The following is a 22,381-nucleotide window of genomic DNA, read 5'->3' on the forward strand; positions in this document are numbered from 1 at the left end:
TAGAGTATTTTCTAAATCCTAACGTTTTTGGTGACTTAAAATCTATGTAAATCCAAAGAAATTGCTGTCATGTAACATATACGGTGTTTGTCTATGTATTTGGCAGTATTTTTTAAAAAAAATAATGTTTGTTTCTGACTCTAGAAATAATACAAGCCCATTGTAAAATGTTTAGAAAATACAGATACGAGTTAGTAAGTAAAAACTAAGAATAAACCACCCCTCAGAGAGAGCCTATTATGTTAGAGTAGGCTATCAGTGCTTATAAATATCTAAAATTCAGTGACTTATGCAGTGGTTTACGTTTCATGATGTGGAGTTAGTTCAGTGTAGGTGGGGAGAGGGGTGGTTCTAAGAACCAGGGTCACTAGGATCATCCAAATAGTGGCTCCATCCACCAGGACCTCTAGATCCTGCATAGGATCTTGGATCTTTTGCAACTGGTCAGTGAAAGAGGGAGGAGAGAGACAATGACGGGACCCATAGCAGTATGTCGGAACTAGGGCTCAAACCTGGGACAGCAGTGTAAAAATAATTTTGTATCTTGTTTTATTAAAGTGTTTGCTTATCATTTGCCCCTGGTCATTAACTACTTTTAGAATATTATACAGCCCTTACAAACTGTCTCATTTTTAATTATTTATTTTTTAATGGCTACACCCAGTGCATATGGAAGTTCCTGGGCTAGGGATTGAATCTGAGCCACAGCTGCAACCTGTGCTGAAGCTGCAGCAACACAGAATCTTTTAACCCACTGTACCAGACTGGGGATTGAATCTGCCTCCACAGTGACCTGAGCCGCTGAGCCGCTGCAGATAGATTCTTTTTTTTTTTTTTTTTTCTTTTTTTTAAGGGCCACACCTGCAACATATGGAAGTTCCCAGACTAGGGGTCAAATTGGAGGTATAGCTCCCAGCTTACACCACAGCCACAGCAACGTAGGGTCTGAGCCACATTGGAGACCTATACCACAGATCATGGCAACACCAGATCCTTAACCCACTGAGTGAGGCCAGGGATTGAATCCACATCCTTGTAGTTACTAGTCGGGTTCTTTACCGCTGAGCCATGATGGGAACTCCCTGCAGTTGGATTTTTAACCTACTGTGCCATAGCAGGAACTCCATTCAGTATTATTTCTAAACAGATATGAAAGATATCTGCCCTATCCTAGTGCTCTTTAAAAAGCACATTGTCTCGATGTACTCTTTTTAAGGTTCATGTGTGTGTTAAAATGTTTTATGCTCTTTGACTCAATCCTACTCCAAAGAATTGACCAGCAGAGTACAAATGTGAAAGGTTGTATGCATAAGGATGAAAATTATATCTGTAAAACTGTGAAACTAAGAAAAAACTGAGTTTGAAAAGAACTGATCAAATAACTTTCGGTAACTACATATGATGTTGGAATACAATGCTGCCATTAACAATGATGATTTTTATTTTCTTAGAAAGATATCACAACAAATGAGACTGGTAGGTTGCAGAGTAGCATATATAGCATGTAAAGTTTAGTATATGAATTATGCGTATATAAGAAGAGATAGATGTCCTTATGTGTGTATGAAGGATGTCTACCAAAAGTTAACAATGATTTATCTTTGAGTTGTTTTATATATATATATATACATATATATATATATATATATATATATATATATATTTGATCTTTTGTCTTTTTAGGGCTGCACTTGCGGCATATGGAGGTTCCCAGGCTAGGGGTCCAATTGGAGCTGCAGCCACCGGCCTACGCCAGAGCCACAGCAACGCCAGATCCAAGCTGCTTCTGTGACCTACACCACAGCTCACAGCAATGTCGGATCCTGAACCCACTGAGCAAGGCCAGGGATTGAACCTGCCACCTCATGGTTCCTAGTCGGATTTGTTTCTGCTGCACCATGATGGGAACTCCCTGAGTTGTTATATTTGTGACTTTTTCAACTTTTCAAAAATGTTTCAGTAGTTTTTAATTTTAACAATGAGCATGAATCATTTTTACAAAATCAATAAAATTAGCAAAATTATGATTAGAAGATAAAATATGGTTCAGGATAATTTATATGTTGATTTACTCAATGTCCCTATTGTTTGTTTTCAGCCTCAAAGTTACGCATTCTAATTATTATGAGACAAAAATCATAAGTTCATATATATTTGTGTGTGTGTTTTTGGGTTTTTTTCCTTTAAAAGTAGGTGTTTTATTCAAGTTTGACTGGGATTTCTGGTGGTCTGTGAGAGATGGGGGAAGAGTTTGTGTGCTTCATTATTTCTAAGAGGAAGGTATACACAAGCACTCTCTGGTGTTAACACAAGCAAGCAGTTCCCGTTGTAGTGCAGGGGAAACGAATCTGACTAGGAACCTTTGGGTTGCAGGTTTGATCCCTGGCCTCACTCAGTGAGTTCAGGATCTGGTGTTGCGCTTGAGCTGTGTTGTGTGTCACAGACGCAGCTCAGATCTAGCATTGTTATGGCTATGGTGTAGGCCAGCAGCTGTAGCTCCGATTACACCCCTAGCCTGGGAACCTCCATATGATGTGGGTGTGACCCTAAAAAGCAAAATAAATAAATAAGTAAAAAATAAAATAAGCAAAATCCAAAGTACTTTATTAGTTATCTACTGGCATGTAACACATCACCTCAAATCTTAGCAATTCAAGACAACATTTATTATTTTACGGATTCTGTGGGTCAGGAGTCCAGGAGCAGCTTAGCTGGGTGGTTCTGGCTCAAGATCTTTCATGAGGTTGCAGTCAAGCTGCTGGCCTGGGCTTTAGCCATCTTAAGACTTGACTGGGGCTGGAGAATCTCCTTCTAGTCTCATGCACCTTGTTGTTGGCATACCTTTGTTCTTTAAGACGAGCCTTAGTTCTTTGCCACACACAGGACTGTCCGAGTGTTCTTAAGACAGGGCAACTGTCTTCCCTAGAAACAAGTGGGTGAGTGGGGGGCCTGAGGGGGATCTAAGATGGAAGCCATAGTCTTTTTATAACCTAATTTTGCAGGCACACCATCACTTCTTTTTTTTTTTTTTTTTTTTTTTGTCTTTTCGCCATTTCTTGGGCCGCTCCCGTGGCATATGGAGGTTCCCAGGCTAGTGGTCTAATCGGAGCCGTAGCCACCAGCCTACACCAGAGCCACAGCAACACAGGATCCGAGCTGCATCTGCGACCTACACCACAGCTCACGGCAATGCCAGACCCTTAACCCACTGAGCAAGGGCAGGGATCGAACCCACAACCTCATGGTTCCTAGTTGGATTTGTTAACCACTGCGCCACGACGGGAACTCCACACCATCACTTCTGTCATATGCTTTTAGTGCTCTCCCAGACCAACCATGTAACATGTGAGAGTGAACTACAAAAAGATGTCAATACCAGGAGGGTGGAATCATTGTGGCCGTCTCAGAGGCTGCCCACCACAAACACCCCAGTGCTGTTTTTAAGTAAATCATTAGGGAAGTTAATATTTTCACAGATTTCCAACCTTTGTCTTGTAAAGAGATGTTAGACATTGCCAGCAATGCTCGTTTGAATGAGGTTTGGATGAGAATACACTCAGTGAAAAATGTGCTGTAGCTTTTTTCTCTACTTGGTGAAGATAGATCCTGTAAAACTTTGCCAAGATTGAGAGGTGATTAATGGGCCAACTTACCTGAAACATGATTGAACAAATTCACACTGGCAGGATTATACAGCAAACATCCACCAATTAGTATGTACTGATTAGTATATGTATACTTGTACAGTAATTTTTAAATGGCTATCCATAATTAGGGGTTAATTGCAAATTCAAATACTCATTATTTCATTGCAGTATAAAGCAGATAGTAATTTATAGCAAAGATTATATCACGGAGAAATTTACTTACCACGTTGAGGAATTTGGACTTTATTCTTTGGGAAATGGATCCATTGAAGAGTTTATAGGAAAAGGAGAGTTTATAGGAAAAGGAGTGATGTGGTCAGATTGTGGGGTTTTTTTTCTTTTTTTTTTTTGCGTATGACTTTTATTTATTTATTTATCATAGATGTTTGTTTTATTTTTTAAATTAATTTATTTAATAATGATCTCTGTTTTTTCCATTATAGCTGGTTATTTTCTGTCAATTTTCTACTGTGCAGCAAGGTGACCTAGTCACACATACATATGTACATTCCTTTTTCTTACATTATCATGCTCCATCATAAGTGACCAGATATAGTTCTCAGGGCTGTACAGCAAGATCTCATTGCTTATCCACTCCAAATGCAATGATTTGCATCTATTAACCCCAAATTCCCAATCCATCCCAGTCCCTCCCCCTTGGCAACCACAAGTTTGTTCTCCATTTCCATGATTTTCTTTTTGGTGGAAAGGTTCATTTGTGCCAAATATTAGATTCCAGATATAGATGATACCACGTGGTATTTGTCTTTCTCTTTCTGACTTACTTCACTTAGTATGAGAGTCTCTGGTTCCATCCATGTTGCTGTAGATGGCATTATTTTGTTCTTTTTATGGCTGAGTAGTATTCCAGTGTGTGTGTGTGTGTGTGTGTGTGTATCACATCTTCTTAATCCATTCATCTGTCGATGGATGTTTAGGTTGTTCCTATGTCTTGGCTATTGCGGATAGTGCGGCAGTTAACATGCTGGTGCATGTGTCATTTTCAAGGAAAGTTTTGTCCAGATATATGTCCAAGAGTGGGATTGCTGGGTCATATGGTAGTTCTATGTATAGTTTTCTAAGGTACCTCCATACTGTTCGTACCAATTTATATTCCCACCAACAGTGCAGGAGGGTTCCCTTTTTTCTTCACACCCTCCCCAGCATTTGTTATTTATGGACTTATTACTGATAGCCATTCTGACTGGTGTGAGGTGGTACCTCATAGTAGTTTTGGTTTTGCATTTCTCTAATAATCAGTGATGTTGAGCATTTTTTCATGTGCTTGTTTGCCATCTGTATGTCTTTCTTGCAGATATGTCTATTCAGGTCTTTTGCCCATTTTTCAGTTGGGTTTTTGGCATATCTTAGAGATTAAGCCCTCGTCAGTTGCATCTTTTGAAACTGTTTTCTCCCATTCTATAAGTTGTCTTTTTGTTGGTTTTTTAAAAATGGTTTCCTTTGCTTTGCAAAAGCTTGCCAGTTTGATTAGGTCCCGTTGGTTTATTTTTGCTTTTATTTCTGTTGCTTTGGGACAGATTGGTTTCGAAAGTCTCATTTTGGCAGCGATGTTGAAAGTAAAATCAGGGATGAAAGGTCAAAGACATGGAGGATTATTATATATCCCAAGAGTGAGTGAATGAATGCCTGAAATAAATCAGTGGTCTCACAAATAGAGAGGAAGAGACTGGCCTGAGAGGAAAAATGGTAAAATCAGAAAGAATTGGTTACTACATGGATATAAGAGGTGACGGTCCAGTTAAACTTCTAGGTTTCTGTCATGGAGAAAGAAAACTTATCAAAGATCTCTTCTGTCTCTTTAGAAGGATGTATGGGAAATGTGAGTTTGATTTTTCAGATATGAAGGTTGAAAGACTTGGACAGCAGTAAGAGATATAAAGTGAGCATTGCACATTGGAGATCCCAAGCACACTCAAGAAGTTTGACAGGATTGGAAATAGAAATTTGTGAATTAGGGAGGAGAATGATTGTGTAAGTTGTAGGAGGCAGATGAGGTTGCCCAAGGTGAATGTGCAGAGTGAAAGAAGTATGCCAAGGATAGGACTTTCTCTGATACCAAGGTATAAAATCATTCTTTTTGTAGCTACAATCCACACTAAAAAATTCTAGTGTAGGGATCCATTCGAATCCCATCCCTGCTTGAGGTTACATAGATTGAAGTACCAGAACTCCTCTGTGACTTTGCACAAATCACTTAAAATCTCTGAGCTTAAGTTTTCAGTTTCTTCAACTACAAAATGAGGAGATTAAGTCAAACCAGTGGTTCTTAAGCTTTTTTTTTCTGCAGGATCATGTGTAATGTAGGATATTCGCATTCACAGCACATTTCCATGAGTGTGCTCAGAATTATGGACCATTTCATTGCTCTGATTTTCTCTGTCACAAGAAATGCAAGTAAATAAGTTATGTTAATATAAAGATAATTTTAGTTCTGCTCCATTACATATTTCAAAAAGCAAGTATTTCACAAACTTAGTACTTAAATCAGCAAGAAGTTATTTGTGATAGATAACGTCACAGCTGATAGGTATGTACCAAAGAAGCCACACTATTTTTTTTGTTGTTGTTGTTGTTGTTTTTCTAGGGTTAAACCTGCAGCATATTGAGGTTCCCAGGCTAGGGGTCGAATTGGAGCTACAGCTGCTGGTCTACACCGTAGCCACAGCAACATGGGAACTGAGGCTTGTCTGCGACCTACACCACAGCTCACGGCAATGCCGGATCCTTAATCCACTGAGTGAGGCCAGGGATCAAACCTGCGTCCTCATGGATGCTAGTCAGATTCATTTCCACTGAGCCACAGCGGGAACCCCAAGAAGCCATACTTAAAACTCCCAGTCTGTTAGGTCACTTTCTAAAGTCTTTTGGGGACATAGGCCACTTTGAGAATCTGAGGAAAGTTATGGACTCTCCCCAGAAGAAGCATACATATAATTTTTCTATTTAATTTGAGAGAATCCAAATTAATTTTTCTGAAGTTTATCCATAGAAGCTCTTGAGATCCATGGGCCCTGTGTTAAATTCCTTATTGTAGAAAAATCTTCTCCTTGAAGATTTTATGACTTTTTATGTTGCAAAAGGAGGCCTCATTCTTTGAAAATATTCTTTGTGATTGGATAATTGTAGGTAAGGAATTCTGCGGTAGTTTTCAAATAGTATTGTTTCTAAAGCCATTTTTATTGTTTAGATCAGAGCTTGTCATAATTAGAAAACAGTTGTCTATTCTGTGGTGGACAAACTAGAAATCACATTAACATTAAGAAGAATAAGGTAATTTAAAACACAACTATATTACATTCTGTGTTATCCTCTCAGAATGGAGGCAGTGAGGACAGTGGTAGTAAGGTAGTAAGGCAGCCAGAAGATCACAAGAAGCCGAGGCATTCAGGAGGTTTGACTAGTACAGAGTGTTTTGTAGGTTCACGGGAAAATATTTGTCAAATATAGTCTTGTCCAAGTGTCTTGGAGGTGTTTAGGAGTATATATTAGGTGAACTATAAATAATCCTATAAATAAAATAATCTATAAGAGAAATACTATGTGAGAAATAATCCTACAAATCTTTTTATAAAAAACCTCTTTGGGAGTTTCCATCATGGCTCAGCGGTAATGAACCTCACTAGTATTCATGAGGACACAGGTTCAAGCCCTGGCCTCACTCAGTGGGTTAAGGATCCAGTGTTGTGGTGAGCTATGATGTGGGCTGGCAGCTACAGGTGTGATTTGACCCTTAGCCTAGGAACTTACGTATGCCATGGGTGTGACCCTAAAAAGACAAAAAAACAAAAAAAACCTTTTTTTTCCCCACACCCCACAGCATGTGGAAGTTCCTGGGCCAGGGATCAAACAAGCCACAGCAGTGACAACACCAGATCTTTAACTGTCACGCCACTAGGGAACTCCAAAACCTCATGTTCTAAAAAGAGAAAAAAATAACTTCAATTAAAATAATATTTTATTTTGTTTTGTTTTTGTCTTTTGTCTTTTGTCTTTTTTTTAGAGCCACACCTGTGCCATATGGAGGTTCCCAGGCTAGGGATCTAATTGGAACTGTTGCCGCCAGCCTACACCAGAGCCACAGCAATGCCAGATCCGAGCTGCATCTGCAACCTACACCATAGCTTACGGCAACACCAGATCCTCAACCCACTGAGCAAGGCCAGGGATTGAACCCGCAGCCTTATGGTTCCTAGTCAAATTTGCTTCCCCTGCGCCACAATGGGAACTCCAAAATAATGTTATTTTTAATCAGGAAATATTCTGGAATTACATGGAATGTGAATTTTAGTTTAGATTGAGCACACTAATACAATATTAATAATAACAATCTTAGTAATAACTGATTTTGTCTGGTACTTTTTTCCATCAGTTTTTTTCACATCTCAAATCCCAGAATCAAATCTAATTCTTCTGATAATTAGAAATAAATATTACTTCAATAGTTTCCATCATCCAGTTATTTCATAAGAAGATTTCCACTAATGGTGAAATGATTTGATTTTGTTCTTTGTCTAAAATTATACACATACCAAAGAAAATTTAAATTAATTTTCATCTAAACTAGTTATTAAAACTTTGAGAAAAAAGTAGAATGAATGTTTTTTTACTTCAGAGTTTTAATGGGTCACTTTTTATTTTGTTTTTCATGAATTATTATGTATTTCAGCTTTTTGGCAACTTGCCTGCACTGGGCCAGTAATGATTACTCCTGGCTCAGTGGTCAAGAATGTTGATTTAAAAAACTTATTTCCAGGCTATGGAATAGTCCATTGAGGACATAGTAATTTTTTTTGCATTTCAGTTGTATACTGGAGACGTTGGTCTGTATGGTTGTTGGACCAGTCCAGTTTTCAATCATTCTGCATTCTCTTTATGGGTGGACCGCTCTTCCTGCTCTTGCAGTAGTTGTAACTTTACTTGAGTCAGCCTTTATTTATTTTTTGATTATAGTTGATTTACAATGTTCTGTCAATTTCTGCTGCATGTCTTAGCCTTTAAATCCAGATGAATTTGTTTTTTTCCTGAAATAGCTTTAAGCACACACACAAAAATAGGATTAATGTAGTCCTCAAGGTTTTCAATATTTTTAAATCATGCAATAGAAACTTTTCAAATCTGTACATTTATATTTTTGAAAGAAGGTGTATTTATTTTCAGCTGTATCTAAATTAATGTTTTTATAGAAGGCTTTAATATTATCATGTAAAGAAATAGATCCCCCACCTCAGTATTTTCTAACTCCTCTATTTTTAAAGTATAAAGTCTTTCCTTAGGACTTTCTACTTTTACTGTAGAAGTTACATTTGAATGTTTCTAGATACTTTACTTACCCATTTGGCTGTTATTCCATTTTTATGGTTAAATTACTCAGACTGATTTTTAATTTTTCTTGTTTCAATCAAGGATGAATGTCATTGGGAAGAAAGACATGGTGAAAATAACCTATCTTTTTTGAGGGGGAAAATATCACCATTGGAGCCACATTTTTCTACTGAATAAGCCCTTTCAAGAGTAGACTGGGAAGTTTGGCACTGTCAAAATTAATATCACCCCAGAAATTAACCCTTGCATGTATGGTCAATTAACTTTTGACAAGGATGCCACTATCATTCAATAAGGAAAGGACAGTCTTTCAACAAATGGTGCTGGGAAAAACCAGATGTCCTCATGCAAAAGAATGAAGTAAACCTTTATACCACATGTAAAAATTACCTCAAAATTAGTCAAAGGCCCAAAGTTAGAGCTAAAACTATAAAACTCTTAGAAAAAAAAAACAGGATAAAATCTTCATGGCATTGGATTTGGTGATGATTTCTTGGATATGACATCAAAAGCACAGGCAACAAAAGAAAAAATTGATAAGTTGGACTTAACCAAAATTTAAAAATTTATATATCACAGATCACTATCAAGAAAGTGAAATATTTGCAAAATGGGAAAAATATTTGCAAATTATGTATCTGATAAGGAATTAATATCCAGAATATGTAAAGAACTTACACAGCTCAACAACCAGGCAACCCAATTCAAAAATGGATACAAATGGGATTCAAATAGATACTTCTCCAAAGAAGATGTACAAATGGCCAATAAATACATGAAAAGATGCTCAGCATTACTAGACATTAGGGAAATGCAAATCAAAACCATAAAATACCACTTAATGCCCATCAGCATGACTGTTATTAAAAATGGTAAATAACAAGTGTTGGTGCGAATGTGGGGAAATTGGAAATTGCTGGAGGGAATGTAAAATGATACAGCTGCTGTGAAAACAGTTTGACAGTTTTTCAGCAAGTTATACATAGAATTACCATATCATTCAGCAATTTACTACCCAGTTTATACCCCAGAAAATTGAAAACGGACTGAAGCAGATACTCATACACCACTGTTCATAGTAGCATAACTCACAACAGTCAAAGGATGAAAACAGCCCAAATGAGTGTTGACAGATAAATGGATATTTACATGCAATGGAAGATTACTGGACATTTAAAAGGAATGAAATTCTGATAAGTGCTACACATTGGATGAACCTTGAAAACATTATGCTGGGAGAAGCCAGCTATAGGACAAATATTATATGATTCTACCATACAAGGTACCTGGAATAGATAAATTCATAGTCACAGAAAGTATAATGGAGATTACCAGGAAATGGGGGAGTAGGGGATGGGAGTAATTGTTTACCGTGTACAGTTTCTGTTTAGGATGATTAAAAGGTTCTGGAAATGATAGTGATGTTTGTACATTGAACATTGTAAACGTACTTAATGCCACTGGGTTTAACACTTAAGTGGTTAAAGTGAGAAATTTCAAATATATTTTACCACAATTTTAAAATTACTATTTTATATAAACTTTGACCTAACAGTCCCACTTCTGGGTGTTGATCTTACAGATGGACTAACAGATATGTGCAAAGAAATATATATAAAGATTACCAATGAAGCATTATAAAAGAAAAAGGAAAAATCTGAATGCCTATTAAGGAGAATTTTTTTTTAAATATCCTAAAATGGAATACTGTGCAACTATTTGAAAATAAATTTGGATCTATAAATTCTGAAATAGAATGTACTCTAAGATAATATTAAATGGAACAAAGCAAGATATAGAGAGTGTACATTGTATAATTTTTGTAAAATATATGGACAGTATCACAAAGTGGCAAAAGGGGTTTTAGGTTGAAAAGAAAAGGCTAAATTGTGCAGTTGTAAGTTGACTATTTTTTTTTTGTACCTTTACATTTTTTACCATGTGTATTACTTAGAAGTAAATTGAAAAAAGTTTAAAATATACCAACAATGTGCTTTTATGGAGATCTTTTATATGACCTCTTTTTTAGACTGAAAAATGAGTAAGAGGTAGGACCACCTCCCTCATGAGGAAAACACCAAAGAATCAGTGCTCATAAGATGTCTGCTTCATTCTAATGGTCTGTGCTACCAGATGTTTAGGATAAAACATTGGCTTCCTTAGGCAAGTTAAAGTGCAGGCTCCTCCTGTGCCTAAGAGTATGGTGATTCTTTTGACAAATAGCTTGTATTATAAACATAAAAAATAAGTGAATAAATAGTTTCTTTTTAAGCTTAAAAACTATTTCAGAGGAGTAAAAAATGTGACAGTGATTCAAATGAAAGACACTGTGTTAGTGTCCTCCAGAGAAACAGACCAATAGGATATCTATCTGTCTGTCTATCTACCTAGCTGTCTATCTAAAGAGATTTCTTATGAGGAATTGGCTCATATGCTTTGGAGTCTAAGAAGTCCCATGATCTGCCATCTTCGGATTTGCCAAGTTAGGAGACCCAGGAAACCCAGTGGGATAGTTTAGTCTATCTGAAGTCCCAGTGGAGCCTATAGTGTAAATCTCAAGTCTGAGAGCAGATGGGATGAGTTGTCTCAGCTCAAACAGCAAGGCAGAAAGAAAAGGTTCCTTGTTCCTCCACATTTTGTCCTAGTCAGGCCTTCAAAGCATTGGATGATACTTATCCATATTGGGGACTAAATCCACCGATTCAAATATTAATCTCATCCAGAAACACTCTCCAGACATACTCAGAAATAATGTTTAATCTGGCACTCTGGCCAGTCAAGTTGGCGCATAAAATTAACTATCACATACACTAAGGCCCTTAAAATGACAAGAGTTGCTGGAGAAGTTGGAGTAGAGCAGAGGAATTTCTTTAAAGCTTAAAGAAACCAGTGTTCAGATATTAGTGTAACAAACAACCATATTGTAAGGAAATATAGCATAGTCTGTTGAGTTAATATATAATAATAAGGCCTTGAAGAATCTATTCTGAGGTGGGCAGAGTACCTGCTTTAGGACATGAGAATAATTGTACAAACACAATAGGAATGATAGAGCTTTTACTTTTGTTAGTGAGCAAATAAAACAGCTTCCCAGGAGGACAGTATCCACGATCCAGATGGCTGAGAGCATAAGATCATAGCAGAAGGGGGAAAAATAAACTCAACAATTTACCATTAGTCATCTTTCTACATTTTCACATTTAAATCAGTGGTAATAAAAGGATACTCTTAGCTTCACTTCAAAGTAGGTGAATTTAAATAATGTCAGTTTCTCTTTGGACTTAATGTGAATATTTCTTTTTTGTGGCAAATAATAATGCAAGATAAAATAGCTTTTCACTTTTCAGTGAGTATTCCTCAATATATTATCTTTTTGGGAGTTTCCGTTGTGGTTCAGTGGTAATAAACCCGACTAGTAACCACGAGGATGCGTGTTTGATCCCTAGCCTCACTCGGTGGGTTAAAGATCCAGCATTGCCATGTGCTGTGGTGTAGGTCATAGATGTGGCTTGGATCCCGTGTTGCTGTGGCTTTGCCATAGGCCAGCACCTGTAGTTCTGATTTGACCCCTAGCCTGGGAACCTCCAATCGGAGCTGTAGCCGCCAGTCTACGCCACAGCCACAGCAACGCCAGATCTGAGCCTCCTCTGCGACCTACACCACAGCTCATGGCCACGCCTGATCCTTAACCCACTGAGCAAGGCCAGGGATTGAACCCGCAACCTCATGGTTCCTAGTCGGATTCATTAACCACTGAGCCACGACGGGAACTCCAAGTTGGTTATGATTTAAAAACAAACAAACAAAAAACCTGAGGAGTTCCCATTGTGGCTCAGTGGGTTAAGAATCTAACAAGGGAGTTCCCGTCGTGGCGCAGTGGAAATGACTCTCACTAGGAACCATGAGGTTGTGGGTTCGATCCCTGTCTTCGCTCAGTGGGTTAAGGATCTGGCCTTGCTGTGAGCTGTGGTGTAGGTTGCAGATTCTGCTCGGATCCCGAGTTGCTGTGGCTGTGGTGTAGGCCAGCAGCTGCAGCTCCGATTAGACCCCTAGCCTGGGAACCTCCATATGCTGCAAGTGTGGCCCTGAAAAAGACAAAAAAAAAAAAAAAAAAAAAAAAATCCGACTAGTATCAATGAGGATGTGGGTTTGATCCCTATCCTTGCTTAGTGGGCTAAGGATCCAGCACTGTTGCAAGCTGCAGTGTAGGTCGCAGATGCAATTCAGTTCTGTCATTGCCATGGCTGTGGTGTAGGCTGGCAGCTGCAGCTCCCATTCAACCCCTAGCCTGGGAACTTCCATATACCACGGGTACAGCCCTAAAAAGAAAGAAAGGGAAAAAAAATGAACATGAAGGATGACTATGGCATAATCCTTCACTGTGACTATTGAAGAATGGAATCATTCTGTATTACTGACTTAGAATAAAATATCCATTGTGTTAATTATTAATTTAAAAACTAAGGTGTAGAATAGAATAAATGGGTGTGTTTTTTTTTAAGTGTGAACAGAATGTTTCTCATGCTGAGAAAATGAAAGAATAACTCACAAACTGTGATTAAATTTACTTCTAGAGAATGGTATATAAACATGAGTATGTATTATTTTTGTAAATAATACATTTTTAGAAATCAAAATGTAATATAAAATTTAAGAGCCATAACTTTTAGTCACAAAATTTTAGTACTGTCAGATAATGCTGGTATTATTTGTGTGTAGTGGATGGAGTTCTGATTTTAGAGTTGAAGTCATAGATTCATATTCTGGAACTACCACCCAACTAGTTACAAGACCTTGAAAGAAAGTCAGTCTTGAGGAGCTAAGTTTCTCATTCTTAAATGAAATCCACGTAAAGTCTTTAGCATCTAGTGAGTTCTCAATGGTGTTAATTGTTAAAGTGGTGCTGAAATCTTCCTTAATTAGCATGATGTCAAACTGGAAAAAAAGTACCAGACGGGCAAGAAACAAGAGTAAGCTGTGGTGATAAAACTTGCAGGCAAATAGTATTTACAATATTTTATTGAACTATTGAACTTCTTGCCCAAGTGTTCTGAATTATTTTGGCATTGTATGGATGTAGAAAACAGTGGTAAATCAGTGTCTTTGCACAGACCACTCAGCTGCCTGCCACTGATTTTAGTAATGTATGGTACTTCCTGAATATTACTTTGCTTTAAAATATGCTCCTTTGGGGCAGAGTGCTAAGTACAGTGTTCCATATTTGGCAAAGGTGATCAAAAATCTGGTTTGGCCCAAGTGTCCATCAGTGGATGAATGGTTAAACAATTTGGTGTATCCATACAATGGAATATTATTCTGCCTTTAAAAGGAAAGAAATTCTGATACATGCTACAACATAGATAAACCTTGAGGACATTATGCTAAGGGAAATAACCCAGTCACAAAAAGACAAATACCGAAAGACTCCACTTATATGAGATTCTACAGTTTTGACTACTTGAAGCGACAGAAAGTAGGATGGTGGTTGCCAGGGGATGGGGAAATGAGAAGTTATTTAATAAGGATAAAGTTTCGGTTTTTATAAGACAAAAAGAGCTCTGAAGATGTGTAATAGTGACGGTTGCACATTAGGAAATGTGCTAGTGAACTGTATACTTAGAAATGGTTAGAAAGGAAAAGAAGGAAAAACATGCTTTGGAGTTTCTGTCGTGGCTCAGCAGAAATGAATCTGACTAGTATCCATGAGGATGTAGGGTCAATCCCTGGCCTCACTCAGTGGGTTAAGGATCAGGCATTCCGTGAGCTGTGGTGTGGGTCGCAGACGTGGCTCGGATCTGGCATTGCCGTGGCTGTGGCATAGGCCAGCAACTGTAGCTCCGATTCACCCCCTAGCCTGGGAACCTCCATATGCCATGGGTGTGACCCTAAAAAGACAATAAATAAAATAAATAAATAAATAAATAAAAGTGGTTAGGATGGTGAATTGTATGTTATGTATATTTTTTGTTGTTTTTGTTTTGTTTGTTTTACAATTTTGGGACTCTTTATTTTTAATTCCATTATTTTAGTTGAACATAATCCTAGATATACCTATCGAATTCTTTTACTTTCACACTACCCCTAAAGTAAATCTGGGTAGTGTTGTTGTGTTTTTTTTGTTGTTGTTTTTTGTCTTTTTGCCTTTTTTAGGGCCACTTCCCACGGCATATGGAGGTTTCCAGGCTAGGGGTCAAATTGGAGCTGTAGCCACTGGCCTACACCAGAGCCACAGCAACACGGGATCTGAGCCACGTCTGCAATCTACACCACAGCTCATGGCAATGCTGGATCCTTAACCCACTGAGCAAGGCCAGGGATGGAACCTGCAACCTCATGGTTCCTAGTCGGATTCGTTAACCACTGCACCACGACAGGAACTCCTGGGTTTTGTTTTTTAAAACAGACAGCCAAACAGAAATAACTAAAGAATGCACACATATTTATTCCATTCAGTTCAATCTCCTGGATCTATTTTCCTTTCAGTACATAATTAGCATATACAGGTCTATTGTTTTTTCCAAGTGATATAATTAAAAGTAATTGGAATTGACAAGTGTGAAAGACCTTTAGAAGGAAAGGAAAAATCTCAGGGTTGTTGAGGATGTGAGGAGCTCTCTTATTTATTCATTGATAGCAGCTACATTTTGCTTCAAAATTTCCTAATAGCTTTTATTTTTTTTAATTTTTATTTTTTTACAGAATAAAATACATATATTTAAACACAATTACATTCACACAGATTATTATATCATGGATCTTAAGAAACAGATTAAGTGACTCCCTCTGGAGAAGTGGAATGGAAAATATGCTGAGACAAATAGGAAATTTATTCTATACTTTATCCCATTTTGTATGGCTTTCATCTTTACTATTTAGTATTATCTATTACATTTCAATTTTTCTTTAAAAATTAGCATTATATTAAAATTGTGTATATTGTGCAACTAAAATTTATAAAGAAGAAAGCCTTATATACCATTAAATATTTTATATAGCATCATAAAAAGAATAACTTAACTGGTAAGAAATAACAAAAATAAGTACCCTCTGAAAATAAGTAAAATATAAAATGCATAAATTGGTTAAAAAACAGTGTAACTGTATAAATATGTCCTCACAATTTGTTACATCTTATTGATTCTTCAGTATAGGCATGACACTATTCTAGGTGATGTGATAAACAAGACATTATAGACCTTACATTGTACCATGGAGAGAAATGGGTTATTAATAATGCAATTGTAGAACTGTATTATTTAATTGTACAGTTGCATTATTTAATTATAATTATCATAAATTCTTTGATGGAGAGGAAATCAGAATAAGATCTAAGGAGACTTCAGCATTTCAAGAATGATGTCACATGACCCCCCTTCATGGTGGATTATGCACATATTTACTATGAGATATATTTCTTCTCCAGAGATTCCTTGTTTGTGTATCAATTGTAGATTTTTGGTTTGCAGTTATTCTGAAGTTTTGATGTAAGTGTCTATATGTATATGAGATTGTTTTAAGTTGTTGTTCTCTTAATTGCAAGTTCATCTCCAGTGTCCTGCATTTGTACCCACCTCTTCTCATGATTCCTGGTTTTGGTGGTATAATTGTGCATGGATGATTTCGTTATCTTTACTGTATATATACCTTTACTGGTGAGCCTTGTCATTTGTGGAATTTTTGTTTCCTGTTGCTGTTTTTTCTTTTCTGCCTAGAGAAGTTTCTTTAGTATTTGTCGTAAGGCTGGTTTAGTATTGCTGAATTCTCTCAACTTTTGCTTATCTGTGAAGTTTTTACTTTCTCCTTCAAATCTGAATGAGAGCCTTGCTGGGTAAAGTAATCTTGGTTGGAGGTTTTTTCTTTTCATCACGTTAAGTATATCATGCCACGCCCTTCTGGCCTGCAGAGTTTCTGCTGCAAAATCTGCCGATAACCTTATTGGGGTTCCCTTGTATGTTACTTGTTTCTTTTCCCTAGCTGCTTTCAAGATTTTCTCTTTATCTTTAATTTTGATCAGTTTGATTAATATGTGTCTTGGTGTATTCCTCCTTGGGTTTATTTTATATGGTACTCATTGTGCTTCCTGGATTTGAGTGAGTGATTCCTTTCCCATGTTAGGGAAGTTTTCAGCTGTTATCTCTTGGAATATTTTTTCTGTCCCCTTCTCTCTCTCTCTTCTCCTTCTGGCACCCCTATAATATGGATGTTGGTGCATTTAACATTGTCCCAGAGTTCTCTGAGACTCTCTTCATTTGTTTTCAATCTTTTTTCTCTTTTCTGTTCTGCATTCATAATTTCCACTAATCTGTCCTCCACCTCGCTTATTCATTCTTCTGCCTCCTGTATTCTGCTGTTAGCTGCTTCTAGTGAATTTTTTATTTCAGTTATTGTATTTTGCATCTCTTCTTATTTAAATTTCATATCTTGTATCTCTTTGGTCAGTATTTCCTGTAAGTTATCCATCTTTGCCTCCAGTTTCTTTCCAATGTCTTGCATCATCTTCAGCATCAACAGTCTAAAATCTTTTTCCTGGAGGCTAAGAATCTCCTCAGTTGCTTAGCTGATTTTCTGGGGTTTTTCCTTTCTCCCTCATCTGAGTTAAAGTTCTCTGTCTCTTCATTTTTATAGGTTTTTGGTGTGGTGACCTTTTTACAGATAATAGGGTTGTAGCCTCTCTTACTTCTGGTGACTGCCCCGCTTGTGGCTGAAGTCAGCATGGGGGCTTGCTGTAGGCTTCCTGATGAGAGGGGCTGATGCCTGCCCACTGGTAGGTGGAGCTGATTCTAATCCCTCTGGTGGGTGGGGCTTAGTCTCTGGATGGGGTTAGAGGCAGCTGTGTGTCTGAGGGGTCTCTAGGTAGCCTGTTTACTGAGGAGCAGGGCTGTGATCCCACCTGGATTGTTTGCCTTGGGGCTTCTCAGCACTGAACTGATGGATGGGGCCAGATTTTCCCAAAATTGCCCCCTCCAGAGAAAGGCATGGCTTCTGAATATTCCTGAGAGTTTTGCCTTCAATGTCCTTCCCTCACAACAAGCCACACTCACTGGTTTCCCAGGATGTCCTCCAAGAACTGCAGTCAGGTTTGACCCAGATTCCTATGGAGACCTCACTCTGCCTTGGGACCCAGTGTATGTGAAAGTCCGTGTGCACCTTTTAAGAATGGGGTCTCCATTTCCTGGAGTCCTGTGGAGCTCCTGCACACAAGCCCCACTGGCCTTCAATGCCAGATGCTCCAGGGGCTCTTTCTCCCAGTGCCGGATCCCCGCATGTGAGCTTTTGATGTGGAGCTCAGAACTCTCACTCCTGTAGGTGAGTCTCTGTGAACCAGTTAGTTTTCAGTCTGTGGAGCTTCCCACCCAGGAGGTGTGGGGTTATTTATATCATGAAATTGCCCCTCCTACCTCTTGATGTGGCCTCCTCTTTTTCTTCTGGGTAAGGTATCTTTTTTAAGGTTTCCAGTCCATTTGGGTGGAGATTGCTCAGCCTTTAGTTGTGAATTTTGTTGTTTTTAGGAGAGAAGTTGAGCTCCAGTCCTTCTATTCCACCATCTTAATCCGGAATCTATGTTATGCATCTTTTATCAATGTAAAACAAAACTGAAAATTTTTCAATATAAATTATTGGGATGATAGAATTATCTAAGGTTCAAAGTCTTTATAAATAATTACAGTGTTAATAACATTATTTTTCCTTGATTTTTTCATATTGAAATTCTAAGGAAAGCCCTGCATAAAAAAACTGACAGGCTGATAGTTTAAGTTACTAAAGTATAAGAAGACTTGGATTCTAGTTGTAATTCTTCCATTTATTAACTCTGTGTGTTTGAGAGTTTTTCATCAGTGTGATGAACATTTAATTTTACAGAGTTCTTTTGAACATAAAATGAAAAAATAGATATGAAAATGTGTTATAAACTAGAAGGCACTATGTACATAGAAGGAACTACATAACCTTTTTGTAATCTAGACTTTCCTTGCACAGTATATTTTATTAAATGGCATAAAAGCCCATCATAGCAATTTTCTTAATGGAATTAGACAGTAATGGTAAAATGGAACACTTATTGTAAATCCAGGCTAACCACTATGAAATCTTTTGGCCTAGCTAAACATGCAGACTATTATAGTGCCTGTGGTAGCATATGAGTTTATGACCTGAAGGCCGTTGAATTGCAAACAGATTTCTATAAATCACCAGACATTAATCCAAAATCATATCACAATCCTAAGTATTCTTAATGAAATGACTAGCTGCCTAACTGTCACCCACCCTCAATTCCAAGGTTTTGGCTTTGAGGGAAAGCCTTAATCCTTGAGCTGACATAATTCAAAAAGGGTTCCAATGAGCCTCAAATATGTATAATAATTAGTTCCATGAATAAATTGCATACCAGAGTTACTTCTGTTTTGCATTTGCAAACTTCTTATTTGTGGATTGAATTATATGTTTTCTAATTAACTGGTTCCTTTAATGATCAATTTCAGGTCCCATCAGTAATATTTATAAAAGGAAGGAAAGTGTAAATGAGAACTAGCGAGAATTTAAAAAATTAGTCTTGATTTCCTTTTATATTGGGAATTAAAATTATTTTTGAAGGTTACATTGCAACTGAAGTTGAGGATTTTTGCCCCTTTCACAACAATAGTAGATATAAGTTTTAGAAGTAGAAGAATACCCTTCCTCATTCTTTGTGAAGACATGGAATTTTTTGCAAAATAATTCCAGGATTTGGGATAGGAAGTAAAAAATGATATTGTGGTTTAGGATGTTAATTTGTCTTACCAAGAATTAGCAGAGGCAGTGGGAAATGGACAAATCAGATTTTTCATCTAGTCAACACTGATTAGATTCACAAAAGCATTGAATTTGAAACCACTAACATCAATTTAAAATCCAAGATCCAGTACCTCCAACCTCTACCAAGTGAAACTTGAAGTCACTTTATAGCCCACCTTCCTCAGAGGTACCCTCACCATGTATCTAGAACAAATGGAGAACTCTTTCTTTTAATTGCTTTTCTTCTGCTTCCAAAGGGGACTATTTTGACGTGGCTATACTAGTGCGAAGATGGAATTATAATTAGATTACTTCTGTTTTTCCAGACCCTTGTCTTTATTAGAAAGTTGTTTGGATTCCTGTGGTCAGTGTTATAAGGAAACACTAGGTTATTAACAGTTTCCAATGATTTCCTCAAGAGTTCCTTTGGTTGCAAAAGCTTTTGATGCCTTTGTTGATAAGAGGTAGGGTGATGGTAGTGACTCAGTGAAACAGATTCTTAAGAAATCTCTGATACTTGCATATTCTTCCCTCATAACCCCAGTGCTCCCCTTCACCACCCCATCCCACCCAACACTTTTCTAACTGGTTATTATGTGATAACTAACTTTTCTCGAACGTGTTTTATTGTACTTCCATATCCAAAAATAATTGCCTGCAGTTTCCCTAATAGTTTGCTCTGAAAAATTCTCCTTCCTTTGAAAATATGCAGGAAAGCATTTTTACTTAACCAAGAGGTGGTTTTGTTCTTTGCCACTAAATCTTTTATCTCTCTACTCATAGATGAGAGAAAGATGTCTTAAACTTGTAATGTATTTTTTCTAACATGGGTTGAACTTTGTACATAAATACATCAAAAGATATTAAATGTATTGTTTGGTTAACAGGCAATATACTATAATGAATGTTTCTGCCATCTTAGAAATGGTAATTTTGTGGTTTCTGTTTATGTATGATGTTACTTTTCCAATATGTTATTTTAAAATCATGGACTATTACAAAGTATTTTCTTGGGACATACTATTGGTAATTTTGTGGTTTCTGTTTATGTGTGATGTTACTTTTCCAATATGTTATTTTAAAATCGTGGACTATTACAAAGTATCTTCTTGGGACATACTATTAAGCATTTAGAATATTCACTTTGAAAAAAAAATATGTATACTAAAAACTCAGTATGGTGGATATTACAACACATGGTATAAATATTGAGAAATGCTTGTGATTCACATGTAAGTTGAAAACAACCAGGAAGGGATCAATGACATGTCTGAAGGATTTGGCTACAATCTGATGAGCAGAAGGCTCTTGGATATAGTGAACTGGAAGAGCACAAGGGTTTATAAGTTCAGTAATGACAGGCTTTCTAGATACAACTTTTAAGATATTATCAAATACATACTCTAAAAGATTTTTTGCAGATCTAGAATGGGAGCAGGTCTAGAATGGGAACTCTAAAATTTATAATTCACCTTTTAATTTTAAATGCAGGGAATGCCCTTTCATGGGGAAAATTTATGTAGAAGTTCCCTTTGCCGCTCAGTGAGTTAGGAACCCAGTGTAGTCAACGTTAGTCTCCATAAGGATGCAGGTTCGATCCTTGACCTTGCTTGGTGGGTTAAGGATCCTGAGTTGCTGCAAACTATGGTGTAAGTTGCACATGTGGCTTGGATTTGATATGGCTGTGGCTGTGGCATAGGCCTCAGCTGCAGCTCCAATTTGACCTCTAGCCTGGGAACCTCCATATGCCTCAAGTATGAGCGTAAAAAGAAAAAAAAAAAGTATATAAAAATTAAAGGGGTTATATTTTGCTTTATAAAGGACTTTAATTTTGTTCTTTTGCCTTTTGTGTCCTTTAATTCCACAGTATTATTAATAATAGCTACCTTTGGATTTGGGCATTTCCTAATGATTTTGCCTCTGTTCTTCCCATTGAGAACCAAAATGTTTTGATTTTGGATTATTTTATTTTTCCCAAACATATACTTAAGTTAGTGGTGCCTAACCCCTTCTTGCTAGTTTGAACCCAAGTGTGACTTTTTGATAACTAAGATTAAAAAATAATAATAATAAGCAAAATTTTTAAACAATTAAATTCTTAATGCTATGATTAATTGTATTATAGAATCACTCTTACATGCTTAATGTGTGTCAGCATATCCAGGATGACTCTTCTGTCCCCACTTTGTTTCTCTCAGATGAACACAGATATCCTAGCAGGAGGCAAAAATGACAGGCTTGCTAGCCACCCTGCAGGGATTATATTTTGGCCTGGGTGAGGAGGAGTTGCTGATGTATATAGCAAGTAGATCTCACCTTCCCACTGAGAAAACTGCCCTGTACCCACAATGAATCTTCTTACTTTGGGTTGGTAGGATTGGGAGAAGAATATAGAGGAATTTTTTCCCAGAGATTGTTTATCTTCATTTCTTCAAAGACCCAAAGTTGAGAACCAATGCACTAATTCACTAGTACTCAAATATGACTATTCTCTGAAGTCATCTAGGAAGCTTAAAAAATTCTGATGTTTGGGTCTCACCTTCCAAGATTCTGGTGTAGATGGTATATACAGAATGCAGCCTGGGTATTGAGATCTTTTTAAAAACTCATGTGATTCT

At 37.2% G+C, this 22,381-nt stretch overlaps 1 protein-coding gene and 1 long non-coding RNA gene across 21 annotated transcripts in view; one reads left to right on the forward strand and one right to left on the reverse strand.

Moving 5' to 3' along the window:
* Window positions 1–22,381, forward strand: part of ADD3 (adducin 3) — a 132,287-nt gene that overhangs the window by 36,126 nt on the left and 73,780 nt on the right. The gene's annotated exons all lie outside the window — the stretch shown is intronic.
* LOC146397052 (uncharacterized) lies at window positions 3,097–10,646 on the reverse strand. Its single transcript, XR_014826213.1, has 2 exons — window positions 7,328–10,646; window positions 3,097–6,216 (listed from the first exon to the last, which is right to left on the reverse strand). It is a non-coding gene; the product is annotated as an uncharacterized LOC146397052 (long non-coding RNA).

The sequence above is a fragment of the Sus scrofa genome, chromosome 14 (assembly GCF_054392235.1).
Source record: "Sus scrofa isolate SSC_HxYL_T2T_F1_AM1 chromosome 14, Sscrofa_HxYL_maternal_Yorkshire_Landrace_v2.0, whole genome shotgun sequence".
Lineage (NCBI taxonomy): Eukaryota > Metazoa > Chordata > Mammalia > Artiodactyla > Suidae > Sus > Sus scrofa.